General features: G+C 36.8%; 1 pseudogene; it reads right to left on the bottom strand.

Moving 5' to 3' along the window:
• Positions 1 to 218: 218 nt before the first annotated feature.
• On the bottom strand, positions 219 to 1,142 carry LOC113177642 (olfactory receptor 5H17-like; annotated as a pseudogene).
• Positions 1,143 to 10,458: the final 9,316 nt, after the last annotated feature.

The following is a 10,458-nucleotide window of genomic DNA, read 5'->3' as shown; positions in this document are numbered from 1 at the left end:
TTAATTATATATTACCAAGGCTCAAGTAATGATATTTACAAATTTGATTTATAAAATTTTAAAAAGTTAACTGTATACAACAAACTTAAGAATTAATATTATAGAAGAACAATAACTGCAAGAATCCTTGAAGGATACTGAAAACATCCACATTTACCTACATAATATTGTGAAAATTTTAATGAAAAGAGAACAGATATTGATATGAGATCTAAATTCTAAAAATGTCTTTTACACATTTTTACCAGTGAATCTATGACTTGCTTGTTTCTCAGGCTATAGATAATGGGGTTTAACACAGGAATTATGACAGTGTAAAATAGTGAAAGCATGTCTTGAACATTTGCTTGTGAAGATGCATGATGTACAAACATGAGGAGAAGGGGGCCATAGTATAAAGACACAGAAAAGAGATGGGCTCCACAGGTGGAGAAGGCTTTTTTGACGCTCTTTTCAGACTTCTTATTTAATATTATAAAAATAATTAGGGTATAAGAAACAAGAATAGTCCCAATGGTGAAAACTTGTATTGAACCAGAGAAAATAAATATTAATAGATAATTAATAGAAGGATCATTGCATGAAATTTTTAACAGGGGTATAACATCACAATAAAAGTGATGTATTATGTTGGAATTACAGAAGGTTAGTCTGAATAGAAAGCTTTCATGAATTAAGGCATGAAGAAAGCCACCTACAAATGACAAAACCAGTAGCTAGATGCATAGTCTATTGGTCATTATCATAGGATACAGTAAAGGGTGGCAGATAGCTGCATAACGATCATAAGCCATTGAGGCCAGGAGAAACATTCTGTGGTTGCACTGAATACAAAGGAAAAAAATTGTGTTTTGCATTCAGCTAGAGGTATCATCTTGCTCCTGTCTAAGAAGCTGCCCAGCATCTTTGGGGTCACTGTTGATGATAACCGAGCATCTACAAATGCTAAATTTCCAAGGAAAAAATACATAGGGATGTGAAGCTGAGGAACTTTCCAGATCAGAGAAATCAGACCATGGTTTCCCACAAGGGTCATAAGGTATATCATCACGAACACCAGGAACAGGGGCAGTTTCCACTGTGGTTGCTGTGTAAGTCCTGTGAGAACAAACTGTCAGCAAATTTGCATTTGCCTCTTCCATGCCTCACAGGATGTCCCCTGAAATGAAATAAAATGTGATGAATGTTTAAAAAAATACAATGAGGATTTCTTTTCTTTTTTTTTTTTTCTTTTTGGCAACCGGGGATTGAACCCAGGGACACCTAAACTTTGAGCCACATTCCCAGCCCTCATCTTTTTAGTTTACATTTTATTTAGGGACAGAGTCTTGCAAAGTTGCATATGACCTGACTAAGTTGATGAGGCTGGCTTTGAACATGGGATCCTCCTACCTCAGCCTCCTGATTACAGGCAGTGTCACCATACCTGTCTATAAGGAGGATTTATAAAGAAAATATTGGAAGGCAAAGGTTGAGATAAAATTGTATTTTTTTCAAAATGACATTAATAGTTTTAGAGAATTACATGTAGCAAAAAATTCAAATCAATAAACATACAGGAAAAAAGAAATTTACAGAAAATGAGGTTTTCCAAATTTGTGATGAATTTATTGGGAACTGTTGAATGTGGTTGGAAATTTGATGTCCTAGACATGGTTCAAGATCTACAGAATTATCTGAATGACCTGGATTACAAACTAAAATGAATGTCATTTGAAAAAATTTGAAACTTACTTATCAGATAATATGCTCTTATACTAAGATCTTTTAACATGTGTAATGATGTGATCAAATATTTTAAATGTAATATTTGTAATATACAAAAATTTTATAGGGGTGGTACAATGAAGCATAGGAAATAATGAGAAAACTGTTATTACTGTCCAAGAGTTCACAGACCAATAAACACATCTAATGGTCTTTTCATACCATATACATGTATATACATATTTATGTGTGTGTGTATATATATATATGTACATATATATATATATATATATATATATATATATATATATAATATGAGGCATCACTACAAAAACAGAGTGAGTAATTCATGAAAGAGTTAAGAATCTATAATTTAAAAACTCTTCTCTGACAATGCCAACATACTTGTGTTGACTAGTCTGGATATAATATGACATTTGTAGAAGTTAGGAAAATGAACAGGCAGATTGAAATAATTCAGAATGTAGAGTCACTAGGATTCAGTTACATATGTGGTGTTAGAGGTTAGCCCCTGAAGAGGAAAGCAGTGAATTGTTAAATGGGTGAGTAATATCAAAAATAAAACTGAATCCTTCAATTCATTATCAAATTTTCAAAAGGAGAACCCCCTTAACACCCAGGAAATATTGGTGTAAGTATGGCTCTGCTCGATACTCCTATGACTAATGACCTGGTAACTTCAGAGTAGGTGAAGGCATAACTCTGGGTGATCTACCCATCAGAGATTATATTCAAGGAAAAGAGAAGGGGAAGGAAACGATGAGAAAGTTACATTAAGGAACTTACAATATGGATAGATGTCATTTATTAGATGGTACATCTGTACCCCTTCCTAAGACAAAACCTTTTGGTGGGCGGGAGCTTCCCTCTACTTAAGAACCCAAAGGCCTAGAAACTAACTCTTTCATGGCCCTTTTACCTAGAGAGATGAGAATTAGTATAGGTTTGCCCAGTGAAACACAAATGTACAGGATTTAGATCGTGGCAAAAAAGGTACACCCTGCTACCATATCAGTAGTGTTATTTGTGATTTTGACACCTGAAATTCATGTCAGGAATTGAATCTCTTATTGAGATAACATTGGGGAGTAATTTTTGCTTTTAATTGGCTGCCTTGGGTCCTTTTCCTGCCCATTTCTCAAGTAGAGTCCTCCATCCTCTGCCACATTTATTGCTTTGGGTCAGTTTCTGTTTAGTAAACTTATTATTACCTCTTAGATGTTGAATTGAACATAAGAGAAACAAGAGACAGAAAAGGAAAAGAGTAGGGATTAGAGTGATCGAGAAGTAAAGGGGAAAATGGAGAGTGAAGCTTTGTGGTATAACATAAGAAAATAATGAAGAAGAACAAAGTTTTTTTTTTTGTTTGTTTGTTTGTTTGTTTTGTGTGTGTGTTGCTAAGGATTGAACCCAGGGCCTTATGCATGCAAGGCAAGCACTCTAACAACTGTGTAATAATAATTGTAAAGCATTCTGTTGTCACTTATTTATTTATTTAAATCAATAAAATAAAATAAATACCAAAAAAAAGAAGAAGATCAAAGTAAAGAATGGCACTAAGTACCAAAATAAATGCTCTAATAGGACAACACATTAACAACAGAGATATTTTACAGTAGAAATTTATAAATTTTAGTGAAAGCATTTTCTCTTATGTGATAGAAGTAATTTCAGAGAACAGTTGCAAGTGCATGTACAGAAACAAGTAGCACAACGGTGAAAAGAGCGGAAGAGTGAGCTCTGAGCACTGGGAGCATTGTGGAGAAGGGCTGGCCTTTCCATCCTGCCTGCATCAAATGTAAGGCATTTCTCCTGCACGCCATTGCAATAAATGTACAAAAGAGAAAAGAAAGGAAGGAAAGGAGAGGAGAAGAGTTACAGGAAAAGTAGAAAGGCAGTTTAGGGTGAATGAAAAGAAAATAAGAGGAAGGGGAAAAAAAACTAGACAGAGAATAAGAGAGATGTGAGTAAGTACAGAAAAGTCAAAGAAAGAGGAAGCATCCATCCAAGGAAGGTGACCCTGAGAGGAAGACTGCCGCAGTCTGTCTGGGCACAATTCAGGAGCCACTTGTCAAAAGAAACTAACTTTATTTTTAGAACTACAAACGCCAAACAAAACAGCTCCTCAGGAAAAAAACCCTCAGAGCCCAACTGCCACCACAGGCTTCCACAAGCCTCTCCCCCCACCAACCTCACCACCTCCCACAATCCTCCTGCTCTTGAGGCCGATTGGCTGGTTCGCGTGGGCGGAGCCAAAGAAGTCCCCCAATGAGCAGTTCCGTAGTCTGAAGGGCAGGGAAACAGCCCAATGAACATCACCGCAGAGGAGCCAATAAGCTAGATGTTGCTGGGGCCGCTGTGAGCCAATCATCAGCCGGCAACTGGAAGTTTGCTGGCAGCTGGAAGTTTGCTGGGGCCCCTTTGGCTGTGGCTCTCAACATCTCCTCCTCTCTGTTTAAACAACAAGCATGTGGCTTAGGGACCGTGCCTGCCTTAGGTTGTCCAATACTACATATGGTCCTTACCCATCTTCGGATGAGCTGACCTCAGGGCGTCAGCCTCCTGTCTTAGGTTGGTACCATTGTAATTGGATCTTACCCGTCATTGACTACCGGTCCAGTATACAGCCACACCTGTGGAGAGGTACCAGCAGGGGGGGGGGTGAGGTTCTTTGCCTCACCTCCGTTGGCCCCCAAATTTTAGCTGAATGATCATGACAAGCAGAAGGGAGGAAGATATACCAAGCTAATTGACGGCTCCTTTTGGGAAAATTGTACCACCGATGACATCATCATCAAAAATACCCCAACACTACCACAAGTCGCTGCACCAACAGATAGTTCACAATGCATACAAGTGAGTTCACAATGCATAAAAGTGACACATAGTTTAGGCAAGTTCTGTAAGCGGTTCAGTGATGGCTATTGCAGAAACTGTAGATTAGTTTTATCTTTGTCTTCACTGGCACAGGGATGAAGATAGGAATTCTGGCAGTAATGGCTAAAGAAAAAATTATGAAACATTCCAGAAGGTACTAAAAGAAAATAATTTTCTTAACAATTTACATTGTCTTCACTGGCACTGGGATGAAGATAGGTATTCTGGCAATAATGGCTAAAGAAAAAATTGTGTAACATTCCAGAAGGCACTGAAAAAAAAAATTTTCTTAACAATTTACATTATCTTCACCGGCACTGGGATGAAGATAGGAATTCTGGCAATAATGGTTAATATTAATAATTGTGTAACATTCCAGAAGGCACTAAAAGAAAACAATTTTCTTAACAATTTACATTATCTTGAAGAGAATTATTAAATATAATGAAAAGGATAGGTGAAAATAAACAAACAGATCTGTTAACCTCCTTTTTTGTTTACATATTAAAACAATTCTTAACAGTTATTTACCCAATTTAAATTAAACCATTTAAATCACGTGAATATAAAAAAAAAATTTTGGATGCATTTTTTCATGAGTGCTCATCATATATGATATATGGACATACGTACATTCAAACATATAACACAAAACACAAGTGTGCACACATAATATAATACATACAACACATAACATAATAGTAAAGGCCTTATAACTTTTTACAGGTGAAATCTCCATTGCAATGTTTAAAAACTCTATAGTCAAAAAAAAAAAAATAGAACTAATCAGCAAAACATTAACCTAGGTCTGTATGAGCTCAAAAAACAAAATAGAACTTCATGATATGGGAAAGGGCAATAATAAAACAGATATTGAAAAAAGCATCCTGGTTCTGTCACAGATATAAGGATAGCCAAATTGGAGTTTTGGATATCAGCTGTTATTGATTTGAGCCAAATCATCTTCTTTTTGGTCTGTAGAATTCGCTTTAGTTAATCTCTCTGGAATCCAAATTGGCTGCTGTTCTCCCTGTGGAAACACACAAACAGACCCCCAACTCCAGACAATCACTGGGTCAGGATTTTAGTTAATCTCTCCGAAATCCAAATCGGCTGCTGTTCTTCCTGTGGAAACATACAAACAGACCCCCGACTCCAGACAATTACTGGGTCAGGACCTTTCCATTGTCCTGTTAGAATATCTTTCCAAAGTACCTTGGGCTTATGTACATTTTTTGGACACATATGCCTTTCTGCAGCACTAAGTCCTGATGAATCCAAATTTTAAAAGTTTAGAGTAAAAAGGGTTATTTTAAGTTTATCTTTGGGGAATATATACCCCTTCCCAATTCCGTCTTTTTGCTTTAATAAGTACATTTTAATAGTTTGATGAGCTCTTTCAACTATACCTTGTCCCTGTGGATTGTATGGGATTCCTGTTATATGAGTAATGCCAAATGATGAGCAAAATTGTTTAAAAGAGGATGACGTATAACCAGGGGCATTATCTGTTTTTAACTGTTTTGGAATGCCCACAGTGGCAAAATTTTGTAAGCAATGAGCTATAACATCTTTAGTTTTTTCTCCGGCATGAAGGGAGCCCATCAAAAATCCAGAAGAAGTATCAACTATAACATGCAAATATTTTAATTTTCCAAATTCTGGCAAGTGTGTGATGTCCATGTGCCAAATATGGTTAGGTATCAATCCTCTAGGATTGACTCCAAGATTAACTTGTGGTAAAAAGGTCACACAATTTTGACATTGTTTTATTATTTGTCTAGCTTGTTCCTTAGTTATTTTAAAATGCTTTTCTAAAGTATTAGCATTGACATGGAACCTTTTATGAAAATTTATAGGTTCTTCTAGTGTAGAGAAAATATGTATGTCATGTGTAGTTTTATCTGCTAAATCATTGCCCAAACTAAGGGCTCCAGGCAATCCTGTATGTGCCCTGATATGTCCTATAAAGAATGGATCTTTTCTGTCCCAGATTAAACTTTGTATAGTGGAAAACAAAGAGAAAACAGTAGAAGAAGGGGAAATCCTACCAGCATCTTCAAGGGATACTATAGCATTAACTATATACTGACTATCAGAAAATAAATTAAATACAGAATCTTTAAACATCACAAAAGTTTGTAATACTGCATTAAGCTCTACCCTTTGAGCTGATTGTTTGGGTACTAAAAATGTAAAAGTTCAATCAGGTGTAACTATTGCTGCTGTACCATTATTTGACCCATCAGTGAATATATTTGGAGCATTCATGATAGGTGTTTTTCTTGTCATTTTTGGAAAAATTACAGAATGCAATGACCAAAAAGACAATAAAGGATTAGATGGTAAGTGGTTATCAAATGAAACATTAGATTTGCACATGATTATTGCCCAAGTATTTAACTCATTAGCTAATTCATCAATTTGATTCATAGTATATGGAGAAATAATTTTATTAGGAGAAATTCGAAACACTGCCTTTGCTGTTTTTATTCCTTTGAGTATTAATTGTCCTACAGCCTCAGGATACCTAGTAAGAATAGTGTTAGGAGAATAAGATAAATGTATCCATAATAATGGACCTTCTTGCCAAAATACTCCTGTAGGAATATTTTTTGTTGGTAGTACAATAAATAATAAAGGCAAACTTATATCAATTCTATCCAAATGCATATTTTCCATATATGTTTCAATAATTTTTAATGCCTTTCTTGCTTCAGGTGTTAACATTCGGGGTGAATTTGGATCTGATGGACCTTTTAGGATATCAAATAAAGGTCCCAATTCTCCTGTTGGAATACCTAGATAAGGCCTTATCCAATTTATGTCTTCTAATAACTTTTGAAAGTCATTAAGTGATTTGAGTTGATCTACTTGTATTTGAATTTTTGGTGGATGGACCATGGTTGAGGATAATAGAACTCCCAAATAATTAATTGGAAAATTTAATTGTACTTTATCTATTGCTATCTCTAGATTATAATTTTTTAATAAGTTTGTAAGTGTGGCATAACATTCTAGCAATGTGTTTTTAGCTTTGTGTGCTAATAATATATCATCCATATAGTGAAATATTTGTAGCTCAGGATTTTGATTTCTAAGTGGCTGGATTACTTTGTTAACATAAATTTGACACATAGTTGGGCTGTTAGCCATCCCTTGAAGGAGTACTTTCCATTCATATCTCTGATCAGGACCTTCATGATTTAGTGCAGGGATAGTAAATGCAAAACGTGGACTATCCTCAGGATGAATTGGAATTGAAAAAAAAAAGAATCTTTAATATCTATAACTAAAACATACCAAGATTTTGGCAAAGCAGACAATTGAGGAATCCCCGATTGAGCAGGTCCCATAATGACCATTTCATTATTAATGGCTCTTAAATCTTGCAATAATCTCCATTTACCAGATTTCTTTTTGATGACAAAAATGGGAGTATTATGGGGAGATACAGAAGGTTGTATATGTCCTTCCGCTAATTGTTGTTTGACCAGATCATGGGCTACTTGTATCTTTTCTTTAGTCAAGGGCCACTGAGGAACCCATACTGGTCTTTCTGATTTCTATGTAATTTTTATTGTCTCAGTGGCCCTTTGTGAAAATCCAACCCATGTCTGTCTGTTCCTTGATTTATTTGTATTGGTGCTGCAATACCTTGTTCTTGTTTTTCTAATCTTTTTCCTTTCCTAAAACCTTGTCTAGCCATAATAGTGGGTGCATTTTGATTGATATTATTTGTTAATGTCAAACCTAATAGATCTAAGACATCTCGTACCCATAAATTTACAGGAAGATGATCCAATACATATGGCTGTATAGTTCCTTCACATCCTTCAGGATCCTTCCAATCTAATACCATTGCACTTCTATCGGGATTAGTCGCCACTCCTAGGCCTCAAAGCGTTTGAGTGGCTTGTTGTAATGGTCAATGTTTTGGCCATTCTTGATGAGAGATGATGCTAAGGACTGCACCTGTATCCAGTAGCCCATTAAATTCATGTCCTTGAATATTTAGTTTTAGCATGGGGCGAGAATCTAAATTTAAAGAAAGTATAGCCCAATCTACACCTGTAGAGCCTAATCCCTTGGATCCTCTTTCTACAACATGACTGGAAAATTTATCATGTAGGCTTGGTATTATTAGTAACTGTGCTATTCTATCTCCTGGTGAAATTACTGATATACCCTTTGGAGAACTGGCTATAATTTTTATTTCACCTTCATAATCGGGATCAATTACCTCAGGACTTATCAAAAGTCCTTTTAGAGTAGAAGAGCTGCGTCCCAATAATGAGCCTACTGTTCCTTTGGGAAGAGGTCCTTTCACCCCTGTGGTAATGATTTGAACTCCCATCTCTGGAGTTAGTACTGATCTGGTGGAGGCACAGATGTCTAACCCTGCGCTCCCTCTGGTTTGTCTGATGAGGGATCTGATGTCCTGGGAACTACCCTGATGGGGTTGCTGGGGTTGCTGGGTTCCTCCAGTCCTCCGTATATTTGTGGTTTGGGGCCCTGGAGCATTGGGGCCCCCTGTCCATTTTTTGGCAACGGAGCCCAATGCCTTTGTCCACGATATTGTGGATAAACACTTTGTCCTTGTTCGTTTTTTGATAATAGAGTACCCTCTATGATGGTTTGAGAATGGCATTAATTAGCCCAATGTAATGGAGTACCCTCTATGGTGGTTTAGAACAGCATTCATTAGCCCAATGTCTCCCTCTACGGCATCGTGGGCAAATACCCGATATTCTACTCCTTTGATACCTAGTTTTGTTAAACCCTCCTCCTATGGGACAATTCCTTTTAAAATGTCCTGCTTGTTGACAATTGTAGCATGTTCTTGGCCTGGCATATAAAGCCTGTTTTACTGCAGCTGCCACAATTTGCCCTTGTTCATTAATGTCTCTGGCATCTAAAGCCTGTTTTACTGCAGCTGCCATGACTTGCTCTTGTTCATTAATGTCTCTACATAATTTAATATATGTGTTTAAATCTTCCTGTTTCCATGGTCTAATGATATCTCTGCACCAAAAATTCGCTTGGTCATAAGCCAGTTGTTTTATTAATGGCATTGCTTGTTCTGTATTCCCAAAAACTCTGGTAGCTGTTTGAATAAGCCTATCTATAAATTTAGCATAAGGTTAATTAGCTCCTTGTATTATCTTAGATAATTGACCTTGTAAACCTCCATGTCCTTGTAAAGTCTTCCATGCCTTAACTGCATCTACAGCAATTTGTAAATATACACCAGGATCATATGCAATTTGTTGCTGCCAATCCTCATAAGGTCCCTTTCCTAACAACATATCTAGATTTCTCTGAGGATAACCAGCTGCTGCATTTCGCCTAGCCGTCTCCTTGCAAAATTCCTCATTGGCAACCTTCAATAACAGGTATTGTCCTCCAGTTAGCACCGCTTTACAAATATTAGCCCAATCTGCTGGCATCATGTTTAAGTTGGTAATGGATTTGACCAAACTTACAGTGAAGGGTGCTTGAAGACCATAGGTTGTTACAGCCTCTTTTAGCTCCTTCACTGATTTGAAATTTAAACCCTGGTAAATTCGCTGCCCTCCTACCTCAAATACAGGGCATACTTGAGATCCTGTCTCAGGATCCCAACTATCAACTGTGGGAGTTGGGAGTCTCCTAGCATATGGAGGTGGTGCTGTTGATTGGACACTTATGCCCTCTGGTGATAGAATGCTGTTAGTAGCAGTCTCCTGTAGAGGTGGTGCTGTTGTTTGGACACTTACACTCTCTGATAGAAAGGTGTTATTAGCAGTCTCCTGTTGTAACTTTTCCCCTGATGGCTTTTTCTGCTCTAAACTTCCTTCCTCTGTCTCACTA

Source organism: Urocitellus parryii, chromosome 2 (genome assembly GCF_045843805.1).
Source record: "Urocitellus parryii isolate mUroPar1 chromosome 2, mUroPar1.hap1, whole genome shotgun sequence".
NCBI lineage: Eukaryota > Metazoa > Chordata > Mammalia > Rodentia > Sciuridae > Urocitellus > Urocitellus parryii.
This window is presented reverse-complemented; position numbering and strand designations above follow the sequence as displayed.